The sequence below is a fragment of the Plecotus auritus genome (assembly GCF_963455305.1).
Source record: "Plecotus auritus genome assembly, chromosome: 2".
Classification (NCBI taxonomy): domain Eukaryota; kingdom Metazoa; phylum Chordata; class Mammalia; order Chiroptera; family Vespertilionidae; genus Plecotus; species Plecotus auritus.
The window spans coordinates 92894156-92918844 of NC_137771.1; the positions used below are offsets into that span (position 1 = coordinate 92894156).

The window sequence follows — 24689 nt, forward strand, 5'->3', positions numbered from 1 at the left end:
CAGACCACTAACAGCAATTTAAAGGAACTGAAAAGTTCCTAACAACCAGAGAACACCTGGTGGCCGATCTTTAACCAATGAAACACCCTCACGCTTTAAAAAGCAGTAACTGAGTGTAGAGTCAACAGAGAACATGGTGGAGGGACAGGAAGGTGCGGCACAGCAGGAGAGCCCAGTGTAGGTGTCTGAGGGACCCAGATGGCCTGGGAGCCGGAGCCAGAGCCCCTGGCAGGCGAGCTGGAGAGTACTGCAGGCCTGCCCTCAGCTTGTGGGGCTGGCAGCCCCCGTGCTTTCTTGTTTGAGTGCAGGCAGTCAGTGAAAGGGCAGTCAGTGTGGGCAGTCAGTGTGTGTGTGTGTGTCGGGGGTGGGGGGGCAACTGGCAGGCCCTTTCCCTCCATCTATAGCATCTGTAGCATTTGAAGGGAGGTCAGGAGGTTGGGCTATTGGTGACTGTGGAGGGAGCTACTACTTTGAGGAAATCATGGCTCTGTGCCCAAGGTGGGTTTGGGGATGGTTAAAGTTCTTCCCAGTGTCAGGTCAGGAGAGGCTTTCTGTCTTCTTTCTCCTCTCTCTCTCTCTCTCTCTATCTCTCTCTCTCTCTCTCTCTCTCTCTCTCCTTGGAGAATGAGGGCCTCAACAGCTGACTGTTTACTTAGCCTTCCTGCAAGGCTGGCTCCAGTCACCATGCCTGGGCCTGTCCCTGTGTTATCCTCCACAAGGGAAACTTGGAAATTTCCATCACTCCCCTCTACCCTGAGGGGCTTGTGATCATACAGCCAGCGGTTGTCAATCTTGGCTGCACAGTAGCATCACCTGGACATCTCTGAAAAGTTCAGGTGCCCAGGTGACACATGGCCCAATAAAAACCAGCATCTCTAGGGGAGGATCCCAGGCTCAGTAGTTTCTAGGACTTCCCAGGGTGATTTCAGTGGTGGCCAAGTTTGAAAGCCACCGGCATTGGGGTTATGAGCACATCCGTTTGTTCAAGCTGATTCTTGGCTCTGCTGTCGGTACTAGCCTTGGGCAAGTTATTTATTGCTCTCTGCCTCAGTTTCCTCATTTGCACAATGGAATAATAATGGTACCAATAATAGCACATAGTACTGGTTTGAAGGTCAAATGAGTTAATATGCACCAAGGGCGTAGAAACTGGCTGGCACGTAGCCGGCACTCTGTTTGCCATTTATTATGCACATCTGAAGAGGGACATTGCCACATGAAACAGGCAGGAAGGCGAAGGAACCTGAGCATGAGTCTTATCAAAAGAGGTGTAATGAATTGGAGCTGTGTCTTTTGGAAAGAGGGGGTCTTTGTTGAGATATGATGGTTGTCTTCAAAGTCTCATCAGATGGAAAAGGAATGTGGCTTATTTCGCATGACTGTGAATGGAAAGTCTCCAACAGAGCCATTCAGCAGCAAGACAGACTGTCATGGAGTGAGTTCCTGGGAGCTCGGCTATTCAAGCAAGTGGGATGGTTTTTGGTGGGAATGTTATAAAAGTAATCAAAATGGAACTGAGTGACTTCAAAGGCCTTCTTTAGTCTATGCCGTGCAGGTGCTAAGCACTACTAAATGTTAGCTATTATCAAATGCTCTCTTAAAGTGGGCAAGGACTGGCAGGGTTGCTGGTGGATAGGGGAGTCTAAAACTGTGTCCAAGGTTCAAGGTCAAACCAGATGGAGTCAAACTTGTTTTCAAGTCAAAGGGCAGTGGAGCATGGTCTGGAGAAGAGTTGATGAAGAAGCCAGCAGGTGTGTGTGTGTGAGTGTGTGTGTGTAAGTGTGTGTGTAAGTGTGTGTGTAAGTGTGTGTGAATGTGTGTATGTGTGAGTATGTGTGTGAGTGTGTGTGTGTGAGTGTGTGCATGTGAGTGTGTGTGTGTGAGAGTGAGTGTGTGTGTATGTGAGTGTGTGTGTGTGAGTGTGAGTGTGTGTGAATGTGTGTGTGTGTGTGTGTGTGTGTTCTGGGGCCTCTGCTGTAAATAGGGGTCGGGATGCCCAGAGGCCCTTTCTGTTGAGTTTTGGACATAGGATAGATGGGTGGGTTGGCTTTGTTTGAGGAAGAAGGTCAAAGAAGTGGACATTTTTTGAATCTGAAACTCTCTGCCTCAGCAGCTTCCCACCCACGACAGCGATGGCTTGTTCCTCGCCATCCCACATTCTTGACTCACCCTTACCCCCTCACTGTGCAGTTTTCTACTGCAGCTCATCTGATTCACGAGAACTCTCCAAGCCTATTTTACTTGCCTTTACTTTTTAGGGGTGGGGTGGGGAACAGCACTAGTTGTGACGTGATTTCATTAGAAATCAACTTGATTAGTTAGCTCTTCTTTCACCCTTCTATCTCTGTCTAGCCCATGGTCAGGCCCTTCCCTTGGTGGGCACTTGGTGGAGGCGTCAGCATGCAGTGGCTCCTGGTCCCCCCTCTGGCCCTGCACTGCCCTCCTCTTCTGCAATGTGAGCAGAACAATCTTCAGACATACCTCTCCCTTCCCTCCTTGTCACTGCATCTCTTCTCTTTGCACAGACATGCCCTGGACCTCACTGCCTCATAGGAGGCGCCACCTCTAAGATCTCCATCTCTGAATGCCCTTTGTAGCCACAGCCTCGTGTCCTTCCACTGTCCCGTTCACTCATTCCTATTACACCTTTTCTTTGCCTGCCCTGCAGCCCTGGTGCCCTTCCTATTTCAGCATCTTGGATCCATTCTGGTTGCATCTGTCCCCTCCTTCCCTATCACGTTTGGATTCCTTGGTCTTGGCAAAGTTCTCAAAAGTGCCCCATTCCCTTACCCTCTTGACCTTCCCCCGTGTCTTCCCAGATGACCCTCTCATCTACTTCTGATCCCAAACTGCTGAATTCTGTTGAAGGGGTTTGTGCACCAAAAGTAACCGGACCCACTGCCTGTTCCTGCCTTTGGACTCTCGCTGTGCCCTCAGCCATCTTCCTTTAACTCCATTTTTAGCTCCTATCAGATTCCCACAACAGCTGCCTCAAATCTTTTCCACTCTGCTCAAGCCCCAACTGACCCTGCTGCCTCCTCACCAGATCAGACCACCTCCCTGGACTGGCTAAGAAATGGTCCTCTCCATGCTACTGCTATTGCTCCTCCGTCTCCCTCCCTCCCTCCCTCCCTCCCTCCCTCCCTCCCTCCCTCCCTCCCTCCTCCTTCCTTCCTTCCTTCCTTCCTTCCTTCCTTCCTTCCTTCCTTCCTTCCTTCCTTCCTTCCTTCCCTTTTCCCTCTCTCTCCGCTTCCTCCCCTCTCTTTCCTTTAATATAGATATTTTCTCATTTCTTTTCCTTTTACCCTGTTTTGGGGAAGAAATGTTTCTTATTCTTTCCAAGGCTAACCCTGACCCTAAGACCCTCCCTCTATCATCTCTTCTTCCTATGTGATCTTGTTCCTTTGTCACCTTTCCTCATCTTCAACCCCCATTTCCTTTGGGCCCCGAGTCTTGAGACTTACTCTGATTTCCTTCACCTTAAAAACCAATCAGTAACAAAGCCCTGACTTTGTCTTCATGCTCCCCCCGACCTTTCTCTATCATCTTTCTCATGCTCTCAGTCCGGGTTCTATTCTCCTCCCCGTCCCCATGAACCAGCCTCACTGAGTTAATTTCCCTGAAATGTGATTGCTGTCACCTTCCTCCCTGGGAGGCAGCCTCATGAAGTGGCAAAAGCACTGAGCTTGGAGTCAGCCACACAGGGGTTTAAATCGTGGCTGCACCCATATGTGTTATGTAATCACAACCCTCACTTGGTACATTATTAATCTTTTCAAGCTTCAGTTTCCTCTTCTGGAATATGGATGTACTTAATTCATGAGGTTGCTGTAAGTCCTGAATGATTATACTTGTGCCCAACACATTGTTGGCACAAAACTATTCCCTCCCATCCCTTGTATTAGCTAATGCTACTCCTTCATGTGATACACCTCTGCTTTCTCCAGCTCCCTGTTGAATTTTCATCCACCCTTCGAGGCCTGGTCACAGCCTTCTTACTTTGCCTGCTGGGCTCAAGTCCTCCAGTTTGTTTTCTCTCTGAAACTCATTCCTCAATTATAATGGGTGCATATCTGATGTATCCAGATCATGTGTACATATTTGACTCCCATGCAATCAAGAGCTTCTGGGGATGGGAGAGTGAATTTATCTTTGGATCCCTCCACAGTACTTATCAGAGCACCTCACATATGACAGCTATTTAGTAAATGTTAAGTTTGAAAGAATTTTAAAAAAATTTCTTGCTTCTAGATATATCTTTATAATAGAAAAAAGGAAAAGAAAACCTAATGTAATCCTTCTCACCCATGAATCTACCACCTAACCTTGTAGAATTTACAATGAAGCAGGGATTTACAATGTATATCAATGTAAATAGCCGAAAAAAACCCTTAATAAAGTCTATCAACTGGTCTAGCCAGATTTTTGTGGTCCTTGTGCTGCCTCATGGAAAAGATTTGCCTTCAGGTCACTAAGGTCCTATTTTGGCAAGTAATGAAGCTAATACCCACTTGGTGGGATCAATATGTTTTTTTCATGTGAAACAGGAAATGGTCAGACTAGCCAATATCTAAATTCCTTAATCTTAAACCATAAGTCAGTGATCACATGTTGCGAGTGTGACATAATTAAGACACTCATTTCTAAAAGTGACCAAGGACGCATCTCATGTTTATCCTGTGATGAAAGTTCTTTGAGGAGCACTGTTTGCTGCAGGTGCATTAATTAATTTATATGTTCATGCAATAAGTATTTATTAAACACAGATTGCATGTGCCTGGTTTGGTGTTAGGTGCTGGGAACCCAATGATGACTCAAGCCCGGTCTCAACAAGGGTGCTGGCTGGCCTTTGGCATGCTCTCCCTGGGTCGGGGGAGAGGGGAAGATGCCTGGGGGTGGGTGTGGGCTTGGCCAGGCGGGGCGGCTGCCTAGGCTCAGTGGCTATCACAGAGGACAGTCTGAAGGGATATTCTTCAGCAGTAGCAGCACCTGCCTCTCCTGGCAGGACCCACCACGCAGTAACTCTGGTTATGAGTCTCTGGGCTTGTCACATTATCTACAGGCAGCCTGAAATGCCTCCTGCTACACACACCAGCTTCCCTCAATTCATCTTTCAATCTGGAGGATTTACAAAGCTTTATACCATTAAGAGTAAGATCTCAACAGCATGCCGTATGGGAAAAACATGTTTTGCTCCTGCCCGTATACGTATTAGTGTGTAAGCTCTTCTGGGCAGGGACCCATTTTATGTGTCATGTTCACTGTGCAAGGCTTTATTCCTTTATAAGGCTGATGCTTCAGAAATCTGGGTTTGCAACTCCATCTGAGATCAACATGTAGGAGCTAACACCAGTTCATGGATAGTGGAGAGCCATCCACATTTTACAATGGGGTACATGGGTCTGAAGCCTATCTTATATGTCCCAAGACACAAAGACGATGGAGGAGAGAATGCCTATATCATTTAGCATCCAATCCTCTTCTTGGCTAAGGAGTAGCAGTGCTGACACATGCTCACCTTCCTCAGGGCCTGGAGGCCATGGCTGCAAATCCTTCAGGGGAGCTGGAGGTTAAAACATAGGACAGATGAGAGGGGAGGTTGTCCATCTGTGTGTTCCCTGTACCTGCTTATATCAGACTAGAGGCCTGGTGCACGAAATTCGTGCACAGGGGAGAGGGGGTGTCCCTCAGCCCAGCCTGCACCCTCTCCAATCTGGGACCCCTCGAGGGATGTCTGACTGCCCATTTAGGCCCGATCCCAGTGGGCAGTCAGACATCTCTCTCAATATCCAGGACTGCTGGCTCCCAACTGCTCACCTGTTTGCCTTCCTGATTGCCCCTAACCGCTTCTGCCTGCCAGCCTGATCACCCCCTAACCACTCCCCTGCCAGCCTGATTGATGCCTAACTGCTCCCCTGCCAGCCTGTTTGCTCCTAACTGCCCTCCCCTGCAGGCCTGGTCACCCCTAACTGCCCTCCCCTGCAGGCCTGGTACCCCCCAACTGCTCTCCCCTGCAGGCCTGGGTCCCCCCCAACTGCTCTTCCCTGCAGACCCAGTCACCCCCAACTTCCCTCCTCTGCCAGCCGGGTCACCCCTAACTGCCCTCCCTAGCGAGCTTGATCGCCCCCAACTGCCCTCCCTTGCAGGCCTGGTCCCTCCCAACTGCCCTCCCCTGCTGGCCATCTTGTGGTGGCCATCTTGTGTCCACATGGGGGCAGGATCTTTGACCACATGGGGGCAGCCATCTTGTGTGTTGGAGTGATGGTCAATCTGCATATTACTCTTTTATTAGATAGGATAGAGGCCTGGTGCATGGGTGGGGGCCAGCTGGTTTTCCTGAAGGGTGTCTCGGATCAGGGTGGGGGTTCCCTTGGAGTGTGGGGTGGCCTGGGCAAGGGGTCTGTGGTGGTTTGCAGGCCGGCCATGCCCCCCAGCGACCCACGCATAGGCCCTGGGATCTGGGATTTATTTATCTTCTACAATTGAAACTTTGTAGCCTGGAGTAGAGCCAAGCCTTCTGCTTGCTCTGTGGCAGCAGCCATTTCTGTTGGGATTTATGTATCTTCTATAATTGAAATTTTGTAGCCTTAAGCGGAGACAAAAGCAGGCCAGGGCTGCAGAAGCTTGGCTTCCTCCATTGTCGAGGGCAACCCTAGCCTCCTGCTCTCTCCAGCTCCGTGGCTGCCACTATTTCTGTTGGGATTTATTTATCTTCTGTAATTGAAACTTTGTAGCACTGAGTGGAGGCCTGGGCCGGCAAGGGCAGGTGGAAAGCTTGGCTTCCTCCATTGCCAGGGAAACCCAAGCCTCCCTCCTGCTCTCTGTGGCTGAAGCCATCTTGGTTGGGTTTATTTGCATATTCTCTCCTGATTGGCTGGTGGGTGTGGCTGGTGGGCATGGCTGTAGTGGAGATAAGGCCAATTTGCATATTACTCTTTTATTACCGTGTTTCCCTGAAAATAAGACAGTGTCTTATATTAATTTTTGCCCCCAAAGACACGCTAGGTCTTATTTTCAGGGGATGTCTTATTTTTCTATGAAGAAGAATATGGTACACGTTTATTGTTAAATGAAAATAAAGGAAATTTATTACCTGTATATGGTACGGTAATACGGTAGTTGTCAACACAAACCAGACAAACTGTGAATCCTACAGTATCAAGAATTTACTCATTTATTCAATGACAATCATGTCATCATCTTCTGGAACATCATCATAACAATCCAATTCCTGAATTTCCTGGTGAATTTCTTGTGACTCCATTTCTTTCAGAATCAGTGGACCAAATCTCTCATGTTTAGCAATAGCGCTGTCTTTAAATGAGTACTTCTTGTCAAGGTAGCCTGCTCGCAGTGCATTTGCAATGCAACTGTCAGTGATTTTCTCCCATGAATTCTTCACCCAAGTCACAACTTCTTGCAGTCTAGGTTTCACAAAGTTTCCACGCTGATTTCTCTCCATTCTATTTTCAATGTAGTCATTAATTTCCATGCGCAAATTGTCTTTGAATGGCTTGTTTATTGCAATATCAAGAGTCTGGAGATAGGCCGTCATTACTGTGGGAATCATTATCTGATCTATTTTTCTTTCGTGAAGAAATGTCTTCATGTCTTTAGCGCGGTGAGTGCTGGCTGCATCCCAGACTAGCAGACCTCTTTGGCTCCCTTGCATAACAAGCGGCAGCATTAAATCGACCCACTTCCTTATAACTGCTTGTGTGGCCCAGGCTTTTTCAGTTTCAAGAATAAAAACACCCAAAACACGTTCAATCTTTTCCTTCTTGCCCTTAGAAATGATTAAAGGTGGGATTTTAGTGCCATCCAGACGAATTGCCAAAATACAGGAAACACGTGCACTTTCGTAAGCAATGGAGGGAATGTACGCTAATAAGGCACCCCGCTGTTCAATTGTTGTTTGAGATGATTGGCCCATAAACACTGCAGTTTCATCCATAGCAATCATGTTGGAAAGATTGTATTTAGAGAAGTCAGCATCATCAATAAAGAACTTGAATGCAAGTGCTCGCTTAATAACTTGAGTATCTTCCAACCTAAACAATGTTGTAGATCTTCTTAAAGACAGTTCACTTCGCTGAAGGAAATTATCCAGCCAGTGTTGTGATGCTTTGAAGTCTTCGGGGGCTATGTCAAACTGCGGTGCCATTGCAAGGGCAAATTCTTGAATCTGAGCCCTATTCACAACCAAAGCCTTTGCTCTCCTGTCAACAACCCATTCACAGATCAGGTCTTCCAGCTCGGAAAATAATGGTTGCCGACCTGATCCACACTTGCGCTTTTTAGCATTTCCCTTGTCCACTTGTTCAATGAGGTTACCATACTCTGCTTGCCATTTTCGGACCAATCGGATACTCAACATCTTCTCTTTGCAGAAAGCAGTAAGATTTTGGCCCCAAGAGTCTTCCACGATTCCTTTCTTGTACTCCACGGAGTAGCTTTTTCTTTTTGCGCTCATTTCTAGGAGTAAAAAAAAAAGGAATTGGGGTATCAAGGTGGGGGGAGGGGGATCACTCAAAATGACACAGGGGGGATTAGAGGGGGGAATCAAAATAGCACAGGAGAATCAGAGGGGGGATTACCATTTTAGTAACCCCTTTTGATCCTCCTGTGTCATTTTGATTGCCCCCTCTGATCCTCCTGTGTCATTTTAAGTGATCCCCCTCCCCCCACCCCTGTGCCACTGAACACCTTCACCAGACATCCCCCCTACCCCTTTATCAGACATTTACCCCCTGGGGCCTGTCTGGGGACTGTCACTGGGCTTGCTGGGGCCTGGATCTGGGCTGGAGCAGGGTCTGCCACTGACTGAGAACCTTCAGTCATCATGAAGGCGGCTGAGAGCATCAGGTAGTGTCACCAGAGACAGACCAGCACTCACCACCTTTGCCACGTCCCGTCTGCTCTAATCCTCCTGTTCTTCTACACGCATCTGTGAAAGTCTCCTCCTCTCTCCCGCCCCGCGCTCACCGCTCACTCCGACCTCCGCTCCGCCTCCACACAGCAGTGACGTCAGGACTCCGCATAACGTCACTGGTTGCTAGATGCCAGTCGGGGCGGCCCTAGCGACCAGTTTATGGTAAATTAATTTTCATTCTGAGACATAGCCTGGGGCCTTATTTTCGGGGTATGCCTTATATTTCACTCAGAAGGAAACCTGTAAGCAGGTCTTATTTTTATTTTCGGGGAAACACGGTAGATAGGATGGGTGAGCCTCACTGGGGGATGGTTGACAAAGCATCCAGACTGCCTCTAAGGCAGGGGCATCACAATAGGGCCATCCGGAGACAGTGGATGGAAAGGGGTAAGGGAAATTTCTCTCAGTTCTGCCTTGATGATTTGGGGACAGCTGATGAATCCTGCCCTTCTCTTCTTCTAGCTGAGCCCTCAACTGTGGACCATCTGTCAAAAGCCAGTGTGAGGGGACCAGCGGGAAGCGCAGGATGGCGGCAGTGGTGGGCGAGGTGCGCTGGGCTCCTGCTGCGTGCAGGTGTCCGGGACTGTGTCTGGTGGGTGGCCAGCATTGATGTGGTGGAGAACGAAGAGGCCAGTGCGAGTGTCGTTGTTAGGATGACAGACTCGTTCACCAAGCAGGCTGACCAGGTGACTGCTGAGGTTGGAAAGCTCCTGGGTGAAGAGAAGGTGGATGCAATGCTTTGTGAGGCTGGAGGCTGGGCAGGGGGCAATGCCAAGTCCAAGTCTCTCTTCAAAAACTGTGACCTCATGTGGAAGCAGAGCACGTGGACGTCCACCATCTCCAGCCACCTGGCCATCAAGCACCTCCAGGAAGGAGGCCTCCTGACCTTGGCGGGTGCCAAGGCTGCCCTGGATGGGACTCCTGGGATGATCGGCTATGGCATGGCCAAGGGCGCCGTCCATCAGCTCTGCCAGAGCCTCGTAGGGAAGAATAGCGGCATGCTGCCCGGGCTGCGCCATCCCGGTGCTCCCCATTACCCTCGACACCCCGATGAACAGGAAGCCATGCCCCAGGCTGGCTCCGGCTCCTGGGTACCCTTGGAGTTCCTCGTGGAAACCTTCCATGACTGGATCACAGAGAAAAACCGGCCAAGCGCAGGGAGCCTAACCCAGGTGGTGACAGAGGGAAACACAGAACTTACCCCACATATTTTTAAGCTTCCTCTTAGTGCCTGCCAGGGGCCTGGCAGAAAAGTCAACGTATCTCATTGTAGCCGCATCTGGGCCCATGTTTTCTGTAATCCTGTTTGTGGTTCGAGATAGTGACACCTGTTTTTCTCTCACCTAATGTGCATTTGCTTTCCTAAGACAAAATATAAATGGAAAATGTTCGTGTGAAATAAAACCGTGTGTGGGGAGGCCTACAGATGGTTCCATGGTCCATCTGTATTAACCACCTAGGCTTCAGGGGTCTCTGCATGGCCCCTCTGGATCAGCTTCACATTGAGTTGCTTTTGAAACTGTTCATCTGCCCCTGACAGTGTGACAGTGGCTGTCAGCTTGACTGGTTCAGAGATTTGTTGGTATTGGGGACATTTGGGGGCCTGAGTTATTTTTGAATGTTATGTTTCTGTCACAGATATAGTTTTTGCAGTGTTGAATTAAACTGCCTTAAAACTCCTTTTGTGGTGTAAGCAAAATCCATGTACTCTGTAAGGCATCTTTTCCCTGTGTGGTCGCCAAGTGTGTGAGAGAACCACTTGTGATTACTTGGAGTTATCTTCCTAATAAATGCACTTCGTTGATTGTGTTATCTTTTGGAAAAAAAAAAAAAAAAGCATGTGTGAGGGGACCCAGCTCTTCATTTAGGTCCTAGAGTAGAAAGAGGTTACAGACAAAGTAGAGAGGAGAGACAGCAGGAAGGGGAAAGGTCTGTGGTCCTGCTGGTTTTCTATGTGGGGAGGGAGCGGGTGGGCACAGCCATGCTTACTGCTGGGAACTTTCCAAAGAGTCCCTGGCTCTTCGACAGGCATATGTCAAAATAAGGGGTCTCGAGGCCTCCACCCTGTATTTCTGACACTTTGCCTCATCAAAAATGACTTCCCCCAAGTGTTTGTAGCAAATTTGGCTAAAGAATCATCTGAAGCTTACTGCATGAGTCCAGCCTGAGCAGCCCTGGCTCACATTTGGGCAGGTTTGGCAGTCCCCAAGCCTGTTCACATCTGCTCTCCTTCTCATTTGATTTGATCCTATAATAGCTGCAGGTGGTGGGCAGGGTAGGAATTACTCACCTCGGGTTTATAGGTGATGAACTTAAGGTTCAGATCTATTTTCATGATGGAATCCTACAGAGTGCCACTGGTGTCAATAATATTTCACTTTTTTTTTTTTCATTATATGATGCTGTCTGTGTAGTAGTAGGATAGTTAGTGTGATACTTCAGTGAATATACCACCATGGAGAGTCCAGCATCGAATTTTATAGAAAGAGAACAATGACTAGCCCAGGTTCAAATGGACACAGCTTGGGGATAGAGAAGCTGGGGCTTACTGGTGAAGCCATGAGCCTCACCCTTGCTAGAGGGGAATCACCCCACCACGGTCAGCCTTGGGCATTTCTCTCATTCTTTAAGAGTACAGCTGACCCAGGAGTCCTCTAATCTCTGCCCAGCCCACTGATTTAATCTGGTCTATGGACAGGGATGACTCAGCTAAGTGAGTGCAAGGGCCTTGCCTTGTATCTTTGAAATCTTTCCTAGCTCCTCTCAGAGGACCAACAAGAATGCAAAGGGAACAGGACCCTGTATCACACCTGCTAAATTTCTGACCAGCCAGAGAAATCTTTATAATGACCAACAGACAGTACTAGCAGCCACTATAAAAACTTCAGGGTGAACAGAATGGCTTGATTTGGCCAACTGGGAATGGTTAGGGATTGAAATAAAACAGCAAATTAGGTAGGAAAATAAATTATTTTATGTTACCTTTCTCTTTCTGGCCATTTTGTTAGGTATTATTTGGATGTTGCTGAATGTATACTCACTAGATATTGCCATGTACTCACATGAAATTTGAACTCATAAACATGTGAACATTGCAATAAGCAATTTGTTTCAATTATTATGTTACATTTTCTATTTAATGTAATATGAATTTTTGGTTAGAAATTAAGATAAACACATTCATAAATCTATGCATACTGTATGAGCATAACCAATGGACACAGACAGTAGGGGGGATGAAGGCATGTGCTGGGGGTTGGGAGTGGCTGGTGAGAGGTCAATGGGGGAAAAAGGAGACTTATATAATATTTTAAACAATAAAGAATTTAAATTAAAAAATAATCTATTACTTAGGGCAAAAAGAGATGTTTCTTATCTCTTTCATAAACTAAAAAGGTGACCAGCACTTGTTCTGCTCTTCAACAAAAACGTCAGAGACTGAACTCAGTCATGGGACCACTTACAGGGAAAGTCCAGGACGGCCCTCAGCTGGCGGTGTACGAGCTGGCCTGTGTTCCATGGTTCCAGGTGGATCCCATGGGTCTGGCTGGGATAGATAGCTGCTCATTCTGCATTTAGATTTGCATATCCAGGAACTGAAGCCAGCAGTTCTAACACCATAAGAGACCTACAGCAGAAAGTATTTAGATTTGGACCTCTTAGGATATTTTCTCATTAGAATCAAGGAACCCTTTTACTACATGTGCAGTATAATGATGTGCTGTGAAGACACACATGGTGGGCTTATTATATACTTACCACAAGGCAGTGGATGATTGAAACTGTAATGGGCAAGTGAAGCAATTGCTTGTCAAATTGTGGGGAGTGGAGCAATAGGGACTGAGGGTCAGCTTGCATGATAGAATAAATGGGTACTGACACTTTAAAAAGTACTAATTGAAATTGAATAAAAATATTCATTGCTATTACAACGGGATGCAAAATCTTTTAACATCTTAGATAATTTAGCGTAGAAAATTGGCACATTGCTGACTGATCTTAGATCTGATTCAATACTCGGTTTCCTAAGTGAAATGTTTTAGTGTAGCATCTAAATAGCTTCTGAAGTCAAAGTTTGTTCTGCTATCTCCAACATTTCAGTAAAATCAGTTACTCTGGGAGGATGTAGCAGAGCTGGTCCAGGATAAGGAAATCAGAGAAGATAGTCTTGAATGCTAACATACATTTAAAACAAAATGTTTATTAATCAGTATCTATTTAATCAGATGTCAATTAGTAAGAATGTTTACTAGTATATATGCCATTTTATTAGAAGACAAAGCAAATGATCATAAACTTTTTTTTTAAGCAAACAAAATGAAATAAACAGCAATTACCATTTGCTGAATACTTTTCTCTTTCTAGGACTTTGTTTCACAACTAGAGGAATAGTGCATGGATTCATGCACTGGTGGGGTCCCTTGGCCTGGCCTGAGCCCTTTAACAATCTGGGACCCCCTCAGGGGATGTCGGACTGCTGGTTTCAGACTGATCTCTGCAGGCCAGGCTTAGGGACCCCAACACCAGGCCTCTACTATGCATATAAGATCTTTGGTTAATCTCTTCCTGCCTCCCCCCTCCCCCTTTCCCTCTGAGATTCATCAGTCTGTTCCATGTTTCCATGCCTGTGCATTGAGCATCTGCCCCCTGATGGTCAGTGCATGTCATAGCTACAGGTCGAATGGTCGAACAGTCACTTAGGCTTTTATATGCTAGTATATAGATAAAGCCACATGGTAGATATTGTATCCATTTTACATATGAGGATGCTAAGGCTGAAAGGCTGAGGAACTTATCTTGAGGAGTCACAAGGCTACTAATAGGCAAAACTATTTGATTTCAAAACCCACATTTTTTTTTTCAACTCTGCTTCTGTGAAGCCTTTATTCAGAAAAGTCTCCTACAGGATCCATCCAGAGTCCACAAAGATTTTAATTCAATCTCTTATGGTTTTACCTATGTGTATGTTTACATACACATGTACACACACAGAGAGATCTATGTTCACACATGGAATGGGTTGTAAAGAAACAGATCTATTCACTGCAAGCAGAGACTTCCTGGGGACACTTCCTTAGTTAGTCATTAAATTCTTAGGTTTTGAAAATGGATTGTATCAGTTACATGTTATCTAGGGGGATTACTCATGCTAACCAAACTGACTGATAAAATAGGTCTTGCTTTGCCAATTAAATGTCAACAGAAGTGGTACAATTCACCAAATTTATTTTCCACATTGGGGTGATTGTGGAAGCAAGTGATGTAATGGAGCACCCATCAGCCAGGGAACTTGAGTGTTTCTGCCTAGTTGACCTGTATTGGGCAGTAGAGGGAGAGGGAAATACACTTGCTATTTAATCCACAGAGGTGATGCGGTTGTTTATTATGTATAAAACCTTGCCTATCCTGACTGATACAATAAATTGGTCACTCCCTCCTATGTAGCAATGGTTAACTAGTTCCAAGCATGTAAATGAGAGGTGAACTTGAACCCAAATAAGTTTATTTTTTATTGTTGACAATATTACAGATGTCTCCCATTTTCTCCCCTTTTTCCCCCTCCACCCAACCCTCACTCCACCCCCAAATTCCATTAATCTGTACACTTACCACTCTCTTCATTGTGCTGGTCCAAGCCACTGCATCTCTGGATTATTGCAACATTCTCCTTGTACTTTTCCCCTTTGTCTACCTTTGTTACCCAACCTCCTTCCTTAATTCAATCCTGGAGTATACCCTTTACAAAACTGTGTTTTACCATTTTCCAAACTGATATTTTAGTTATCAGTCTATTTGGAACATCTTTCTATGTCAATGGAATTAATTATTTCTCATTGAAAGAACCTACTTTGAAAATCAGGGCCAGTCATTTGCTCAAGACCCTTCCTCCTCATGGGCTGATCCCGGTGGGCTGCACCAAAGAGAGGGGCACGTGGTGACTTGATGTACAAAGAGTTAGAACAAAAGGCACAGAGTCTCTGCAGGAAATACTTTCACCAGGCAGTGGTGTCCTGGTAGGTTTTCAGGTATCCTGACCCCGGCCCAGTCCTCTGTGTTTACAGTCCATCTAATGCTTGCTTACCCAGAGCACGATGTTCTGGTTAACAGAGATTCATGGCACACTATTATGTAATAGGGCCATAGTTGCATTTTTATGACACCTCAGGTTGTCAGAGCCTAAATCAAAAAAGAATTGCTTTGATGAAACTTTCACACTCACCATAATTAAATTATTTTTCTTGCAGGATTTTTAATAATAAAGATGTTTTATAGATACATTTTGTTATTGAAAACTTAAGACTATAAACTGCTTCATTAAAACTGATAAAAGCAACTCTAAATACCACAGAGGGAAGTCTATATACTCGTAGCATGTAGAACAGAAAATAAAAATTCATGTTTTCTGATTTATAAATCAAGAAAATGAATCTTAGCACAGCTCATGGCCACCAATAGTAAGTAGAGGAGCTAGATGGTGCCTGGACAGTGGGCCCCTAAACCAAGTGTGCTTGGGACCCACACCCAGTGTTTCCTGTTCCCTGCATGGTGCCAGTGCCTGGCTGTGATCATGTTAAAACCAAGCATAACAGGTGTAAAACTAATCATGTTCCCATAATTATCACTTTATTTTTCATTCACATGAATGAACATGTGCTGCAGGAGGTAGGCCTGTACATACAGTCCCTACTACTTCTGTGAATCAACAAACAAAACAAAACAAAACAAAAAAACAAACAAGCAAGTGAACAAAAAGAATATGCTTTTAGCCTTTTTAATGTGGAGTGCCAATCTTTATTTCAGAGTGGTCCCTCAGAGAACAGGCTGCAGGGAAGTGTACACCGTGGACGTCACTGTGTAACATGATCCGTGGTTCTCTAAGCTGAGTCTGTGTCAGGGGGAAAGTACCTGCCAGCTGTTAGAATGGAAGGCTCGCCAGAGTGTGTCTCTTTCATTAGGAGGTGCTCTTAAAAGGATGTATCCAGTCCACAAGCTCTGTGAAATCTAGTATTTCATCTGAAAGGAAGCGACTGAATGAAGCTGGAGAAAAGTGAGGGGCGAGGGAAAGAGACAGAGACAGAATGAGCAGACATGAATGAAATAGATGGAAACAAACTTTTTCTGTACCCCAAATTGTAATATTCAACGGAACATGTCCAGAAAAGCTGTAGGAACTTCCTGTCTTTGGGAATAGCAGAATAGTTGAATCAGAAAACTACCAAAAGGAAAAAGGAGATTTTCCTCAGGAGAGAATATTCTACCTAAAATCACAAAATGTGCAAGAGAAAGTTTACTTTTGATCAAAACTCAAGGGAGAAATGTGGCTAGTGGCAGATCTTGATATTTTAAAAAAATATTCTTATTGATTTCAGAGAGGAAGGGAGAGGGAGATAGAAACATCACTGATGAGAGAGTCATTGATTGGCTGCCTCCTGCACGCCCCACTCTGGGGACTGAGTCTGCAGCCTGGGCATGTACCCTGACTCGGAACTGAACCCTGACCTCCTGGTTCATAGTTGATGCTTAACCACTGAGCAACGCCTGCTGGGCAGACCTTGGTATTTTACAGGGTGTCCTTGTCCTGAGGAGTTTTGAAAAAGCTAGTCTTCCCTAGGCTTCTGGTTTATCAGTTGCCATGGAAACCATTAATCTTATTGCCAAAGTTCTGAGTGATTTGAACACAGAAGAATGCTCACTTGAACACATTTTACCCCCGACCCCTCTTTCTACATACAGCTCTGCCCCAGTAGCCAAATGCCTCCCGCTGCTGTTGGGCCACAGGTGCTGCAAACTTCTGGCCCTTCCACAAACTGAGGCGAGCAGTCAGGATTGTTGTTAGGAAACTCTAGCAGGCAAATAACTCCAGCAGGTCTCAGACAAGTTGGTGTAAATTCTGGCACGGACTGGCTCACCTGTTGTGTGATTAAGTCATGGGGTTGCCGCTTGTTCCCTTTGGGACAGGGCCAGGCAGCATTTGTTCAAGGGAAAAATAAGGCTCTGTGTGTGCAGTGTGACTGTATCAATAGAAACGGGCAAACAGATTCCGGTAGAAGAAAAGAATGAAAACGTGGGTGGTGGGATGACCCAGCAGCTGTGTTGAAAGGTGTCTTAGTCAAGGGTGGCTTGGTGGCAAGAAACAAAAACCTGCTCAGCTGGAGTAAAGAGGGATTTGTTTAATGGTGTCAGGAACCAACTGCAGGAAGCAGCCTGACATCATGGGTGCTGGAGAATGGTCTGCAGCTCCTCATACTCTGGCCTGCACTCTCTCATCTCCTGGGCATGACTGCTTCATTCCTCTTTCTTTGCAGAATGAGTCTTTGCAAGGCCTCTCTCCCCTCACATGGGCCTTATGTGGATTTGGGTTGCCATGGCTCTTGGAGGGCTCTGGACTCAGAATAATCTTACAGCTTAGGTACTCAGTACTTTCTCACAGATGTGACTCTATCACGAATTCTTTAGGCAGATATCTACCATAGGTCCAATCACTTGTAGCCAGATGGTGAGGTCAGAGGTTAATTTCCCCTTTCTGGCTGAGCAGGTGTGGGTAGGTCCTCTGAGAAAGAGCTGGAATTGGGGGAGAAGGAGGTGGAAAGAGTAGCTGGAGGAAATGATAGACATTTGCAGAATAAATGTCTGGCACTGACAAATCAACACGGGTTGGAATGGACACTGGCCATAGACAGTTGTAAAGCTGGACCTGTCCTTTCTGGCTAAATACTGGTGCTGTCTTGGGGAATACGGGTCCTGAAAAGGGCAGCATGTAGAATAGCTGTGGATCCTAGAGAGGAGAGGGAGGCAATGTAGCCAGGAGGGGGTTAAAGGGCTGCCAAATGCATAAAGGAGATGAGTAATTGAAGGTCCTGGTGAAAATGAAGGTTAGGAATTTGGAGGTTTGAGAGAATAAAGATGGCCTCTTGAGAGAGATGGCCATAGAAGAGGCTGTGATTAGAGGGAGTTGGTGCTATGCTAGACTTGGGGGAGGTCTGAGTTGTGGCCATGCTGATATGCTGTAGTGTCATATACATGAATGGTGTTATAGGCTGAATTGTATCCCCCAAAATCCATGTGTTGAAGCCCTGATCCCCAGGATCTCAGAATGTGACTACATTTGGAGATTGGGCCTTTAAAGAAGTAACTAAGTTAAAATGAAGTGATGAGGATGGGCCCTAAACCAATAAGACTTGTGTCCTTATAAGAAGATATTAGGACACAGACATAGTCAGAGGAAAGACCATGTGAGGACATAGAGAGAAGGTGGCCACCTGCAAATTGAAGAGATGCCTCAGAAGAAATCTATCCTACTGACAGCTTCATTTCTGACTTCCAGCCTCCAGAACTGTGAGAAAATAAGTGTCTTGTTTAAGCCACCTGGTCTGTGGTACTTTGTTACAGAAGCCCTACCCAACTAATACAGATGGCATGAGAAGAGGGACATTTGTTGGCCAAGAAGCAGCACTGGGGTTTAAAGGAAGGCCAACTACACCCATCTTTGCCAATGAACCATAGCTAATGAGAAAAGGCAGGAGGAAGAGGATGCATTTTTCGGGAAGAACAAGGAGGCCAGGGTGAGAGAGGAGAGGTCTGCATCAGGGAGAGACTTCTACAGTTCATAGGGTCAAGTAATAGGAGGCAGCAGGGTGGAGGTGATGGGAGAACAAGAAGCCTAGTGAGGTGGGCAGAGGTGGGATGATTGTTAGGGTTGGGTTTAGGCAGCAGGGATAGGAGATTCAGTGCCTCATCCCATGGACAGGATGCAAATAACTGATGTTACAGAAGCACTGGGTGGAGGAACGACATAGCTAAATTTGAGGCAGGAAGGAGTCAACACAGTCTTGGCAGGACCTTGTAATTGATAGAGAAAGCAGAGTTAAAGAGAATACACACACACACACACACACACACACACACACACACACACACACACCTTATTTTGTCCAAGGTGAACGCAATAATTCTGGAATAAGAGGAAACCTAGGTCTTGTGTCAGAGTGACCCCTTGCTTGGGAGCCTGGAGCATGCCCAATCTGAGTAAGGAGGTCTGGAGTTTTCTGGGGTCCTTGAATGTGAGTGGACCTTAAGTCCTAGTATGGTCAGACTCTGCACCGCCACTGCCTTGGGATAAAATCAGTTTCTGGGTTGATTTTTTTTCTGCAAAATTACTAAAGCACAGAATCTCTCTGCTCTAATTCTGAGACTTAGTTTGCTGAAGGCTGATCTTGTTCCATGGTTGGCTTCAGCAGAGAAAAGAGTGTGGGAGCTTTGTGGAAATCTTTGAGAAGTGAAGGTCAGTAAACTGATTCGTGCAGGTTGTGAGGAGGCGGGGAGGTCGTGTCTGGTAGCTGGTTAAAAATATGAAAGTGAGTGTGTATGTATTTTGGGGATGTGCCCAGCTAAGCCCTAAGCCGGGGTTCAGTGCATGGTGCCACAATGTACGTAATGCCAGTAAAAACAGCAATGTATTGATTGCTTAATGTAAATGGATATTACCAACACAACTAGAATGTAAGCTCCATAGAAGAAAGACTGTTTCTGCCACAATTTCTGACTGTGCCTAATACATATTGGTGTTCAGTAAATACTCATAGTCATGGAGTTCAAATATATTGTTAAGAAACTTAATCACTTCTGTCCTCTCCCAATCTCCTGTCCCCCTTCCAAAAAAAAAAAAAAAAGGACATCTAGATAAAAAAAAACAGAAGAGAGATAGAATGGCTGAAAATGTTCAGCATCACTCAAAATCAAGAAATGTGAATTATGCCAAAACCGGTTTGGCTCAGTGGATAGAGCGTCAGCCTGCGGACTGAAAGGTCCCAGGTTCGATTCCGGTCAAGGGCATGTAACTTGGTTGCGGGCACATCCCCAGTGGGAGGTGTGCAAGAGGCAGCTGATCGATGTTTCTCTCTCATCGATGTTTCTGACTATCTATCCCTCTTCCTTCCTCTCTGTAAAAAATCAATAAAATATATATTTAAAAAAAAAAAAAAAAAGAAATGTGAATTAGATGGATGATCCAAGATGGCGGCATAGGTAAACACCTAAACTGCTGCCTCGCACAAAAAATTCAAAACTACAACTAAAAGACAAAACGTCTATCACCCAGAACCACGGGAAAGCTGGCTGAATGGAAGTTCTACAACTAGAAAGAAAGAGAAAAGAGCACTGAGACTTGCACAAGCGCTGAAAAGCTGAGGTACGGAGGCACGCGAATCGGGCTGGCGGTGGGCGACTGGGTACGCTGCTTTTTTCAACCGGAAGGGAGACAAGCTCCTGATTACTCCGAACTCCAGTTTCTGGGGAGACACTGGGGACCCAAACTCCTATGGGGAGAAGCTGAACTATCTGCCATCGGGTTGGAAAGTGAGAGTGGCTTGCTTGCAGGGCTGCGTGCAGGAATAATTGTTTACTGTGCTGGGGCAAGGGACGTGGTCGGAGACACAGAGCTGGCTTACTGGCAGCCATTGCTGTTTGCCACGCCCTAACCTAGTGACACCCTGAGACTCTGCCCCACACAACCTACAAACCCACCCAAGCTCCAAGCAGCAGCTTTAGCATATGAATGGCCTGCCCTATCGCAGCTTAACCTAGCAAACTTGCAGCCCGGGTCAGACAGCTCCAAAACCTCCAAACCCCAAGCAAAGAGGAGAAAACTGTAGTTCTCACTGTAGCTCCTGCTGGGTGGCCTCAGACAGTAGCTGACCTGCACCCCATTGGAGATCCAGAAGCCAGTGTACATAGTGTTCAGTGTGAGACACCAGATTTCAACTCCTCACATCCATAAGTGACACATTCAAGAGGCAGACTCAGTGAGCACCAAAGCCCCACTGAAACAAGTCCTGCACCATAAGCGTGTCTCCAGCACAGCAGTTCTTCCATTAAGACACAGCGGGTCCTCACAGCCAATTGGCCTGGAGGTCAATTCCTCTCAATGTTCCAACAACAATCAAGGCTTAACTACACCAAGACTTTGCACTCAGCCCACAAGGGGGTGTACCAAGAATGTCCACCTCAGGTGATTGGGGAGGCTAAGCTACTGGCCCCTATAGGTCACCTACCACACAAAGCCACTCCATCAACACAGGGAAGCAGCAAAATGCGGAGACAAAGAAACACGTCACGAATGAAAGAAATGGGGGAAAGCAAACTACTGGATGACATAGAGTTCAGAACCACATTTATAAGGTTACTCAAGAATCTTCTAAAAACCACTGAGGAACTTAGTGAGACCTTTAAGGATCTTAATGAGAATGCCAAAAAAATGGAAAAGGACCAGTCAGAAATTAAGCATACACTGTCTAAAATAAAGAATATACAGAAACTCAACTGTAGATCAATGTACCCCAATAATCAAACCAAAGATCTGAAATATGAGGAAACAAAAAACACCCAACCAGAAAAACAAAAAGAAAAAAGAATCCAAAAATATGAAGATAGTGTAAGGAGCCTCTGGGACAACTTTAAGCATACCAACATCTGAATTTTTGGGATGACAGAAGAAGAGAGAGAGCAAAATATTGAAAACCTATTAGAAGAAATAATGACAGAAAACTTTCCCTACCTGGTGAAAGAAATAGACTTACAAGTTCAGGAAGCGCACAGAATCCCATACAAGAGGAATCCAAAGAGGACCACACCAAGACACATCATAATTAAAATGCCAAGGGCAAAAGACAAAGAGAGAATCTTGAAAGCAGCAAGAGAAAAACAGTTAGTTACCTACAAGGGAGTACCCATACGACTGTCAGCTGATTGCTCAACAGAAACTATGCAGGCCAGAAGGGAGTGGCAAGAAATATTCAAAGTGATGAACAGCAAGAACCTACAACCAAGATTACTCTACCCAGCAAAGCTATCATTCAGAGTTGAAGGTCAGATAAAGAGCTTCACAGACAAGAAAAAGCTAAAGGAGTTCATCACCACCAAACCAGGATTACATGAAATGCTGAAGGGTGTTCTTTAAGAAGAGGAAGCAGAAGAAAAAGGTAAAGATAAAAATTATGAACAACAAAATGACATCAAATACATAGCTACCAACAAGTGAATCTAAAAATCAAGTGAATAAAAAATCTGAAGAACAGAATGGACTGGTGAATATAATAGAATCAGGGACATAGAAAGGGAGTGGACTGACAGTTCCCAGGGGGAAGGGGGTGTGAGGGGTGCGGGAAGAGATTGGACAAAAATCTTACACCTATGGATGAAGACAGTGGCGGGGGGTAAGGGCATGGGGTGGGGTGGGGAATCAGGTGGAGGGGAGCTATGGGGGGGAAAAAAAAGAGGAACACCTGTAATAATCTGAACAATAAAGATTTATTAAAAAAAAGAAATGTGAATTAACATTATAATTATATGCCCCTTTAAAACTAGCATATATACTATTTTGAAATTAGCAAAGAATAAAAATGATAATATTGAATGCTGGTATGAGTGCAGTGAGAAATTCTCTTGTATTTCAGTGTAAATAGGTATAACTTCTATAAAAAGTCATTTGTCAATGTGTATCAAAAATTCTAAAAATATTTATATGCATTGACCCAGTAAGATTGTGATTATAATTTTGTGGCTAAATCTTGGACCAGGTCTCATTTATTAAACAGAATTCTCCATTACAGAATGGTATTTGCAATGAAGTGGCAGTGTATGTTTTAAAAATATATTTTTATTGATTTCAGAGAGGAAGGGAGAGAGAGATAGAAACATCAATGATGAGAGAGAATCATTGACTGGCTGCCTCCTCCATGCCCCCTGACTGGAGATCTAACCTGCAACCTGGGCATGTGCCCTGACTGGAAGTTGAACTGTGACCTCCTGGTTCATAGGTCGATGCTCAACCTGAGCCATGCTAGCTGGGCATTGGCAGTGTATTTTTTGAGGAGAAAATATTGGTAGTAAAAATAGTGAGGAATTAAGACAAAAGTGAAAATAAGCAATCTGGAAAATGTTCCTGACCACATAGCAAGAGTTATGTGTGTGTGTGGGTGGGGTGGTGATGGTAGTGGGTGAGGGGTGGAAGGAGGTGGGGGGTTTGATGTAGAATAAAATATCCAGAAAATCCCAAAAGACAAGTTATCAATTAAGTGGTAGTGTGTTCAGAGCTTAGACCAAATTATTCCTCATCACTTTTACATAGTGTCCCCAAAAATATATATACACACTTTAATAACTGATAGTTCAATAGATGTTTCTTTTTATATTTAACACATTGGAATGAATAATTATTCAAAGTGTGTATACATTTTCTGGGGACACCATGTAGGTTACCAACTTGCTTTTGCATGACCCAAAACTTATGCCATTAGATTGCTTGCTTTTAAAACATGCTAGTAAGCATTTAGCTAACATGAAATTACACTAATAATTTATATTTCATATAATGTGCTACAGGTCTTTGGCTACACTGTGATCTTTGACCAAGGTACTTTAATAGTGCTTGGTTTTGGGTGAATGTCCAGTGACATGGTATTTGCATTATTGCATTTATTATTTTTAACACTCAAAATGTGTATTTTATTTTATAGCAGTTTCAAAAATAGTAGCACATATGTAAACAGTAATATGGAAATCTTTTTCTATTCAGAAATAAGACTAAATGTGAAATATAAATCCTGAGTTTCTTATTAACCATCATTTGTGCGTATATGTGCATCTGAAAAGACTTGTGGAATTCCTTTTTTCAAGATTTTATTTGATGGGCAAGTAGGAATGCTTTGCGGCTAAGTCATTGTTCATAAGCCTCTGAGTCACAAATGTCACACACCTGTGAGCCATAAATGGCCCTTTCTTTCTTGAGCTGCTGTGATGTCACTTTGCCTTATTTCACATCTAGTACAACTTCTCTTTCCAGTGCACTCTCTGGCGATTAGTCATTTCAGCAGGACTTCCCCATCAGCATCTGCTCCAAGAGCCAGTGTGACAGAATGTGGGACAGTGCTCTGAAAACTGCAAAGGGTTATTATGTGGACGGTGGCAGGGATATCTTGGCTACTCCACATTAAGAACAAATGCAAAAGGCGATACCACCACCCACACCCACCACACATGTTCCACCTCGAGCCTGTGTTTGCTCATTCTCTGAAAGCTTTCAGTATGAGCCTTCCCAGGGAGCTCATCTCCTTCCTGTGCAAGTCCTGGGTCAGTAAGACTTATTCCCTGCCTTTGAGGAGGTCACCATCTGGGACACACGTCACTTACCACCTGGCTGTGTTCTCAGTCTCACCTCCTGTCTATTCCTTTACCCAATGCTAACCGGCTTCTCCTTCCTCGGGAGGTTCCACTCCCCTCCAATGGTTGAAGCCTGGTGGCCTCCTTTTGGGCCTGTCCCTCTTGATTTGTGTGGCAGTGCACTTGAATGGGAGTCAAAACAGGGCATTAGAATTTTAACTTGGGTTTCCATTAATTCTGTCCTTTTAGTCCCCTCTTTCACAGTCTATGCTTTTGTGGGTATTTTTGGTTGATCCTCACCCGAGTTTTTTAGAGACAATGGAAGGAAGAGGGAGAGAGAGAGAGAGAGAGAGAGAGAGAGAGAGAGAGAGAGAGAGAGAGAAAGAGAGTGACACATCGACTGTTTGCCTATTGCATTCGCCCTGACCCGGGCCTGCAACTGAGGCACATGCCCTTGACCGGAATTGAACCCATGACCCTCCAGTCCATAGACTGAGGCTCTAACCACTGAGAAAAACTGGCTAGGGCACCAGTCATTATTCTTCAACCCAAGTATGGTAGTTACATCCTTAACTCCAGAGCCTTCCGTGGTTCTCTGGTG

At 45.3% G+C, this 24689-nt stretch overlaps 1 pseudogene across 1 annotated transcript; it reads left to right on the forward strand.

The window, feature by feature from the left end:
• Positions 1-1375: 1375 nt before the first annotated feature.
• Positions 1376-10254, forward strand: LOC308241141 (dihydropteridine reductase-like; annotated as a pseudogene). Its single transcript has 3 exons — positions 1376-1435; positions 2820-2885; positions 9446-10254. The product of its transcript is annotated as a dihydropteridine reductase-like (transcript).
• The last annotated feature ends 14435 nt before the right edge of the window (positions 10255-24689 follow it).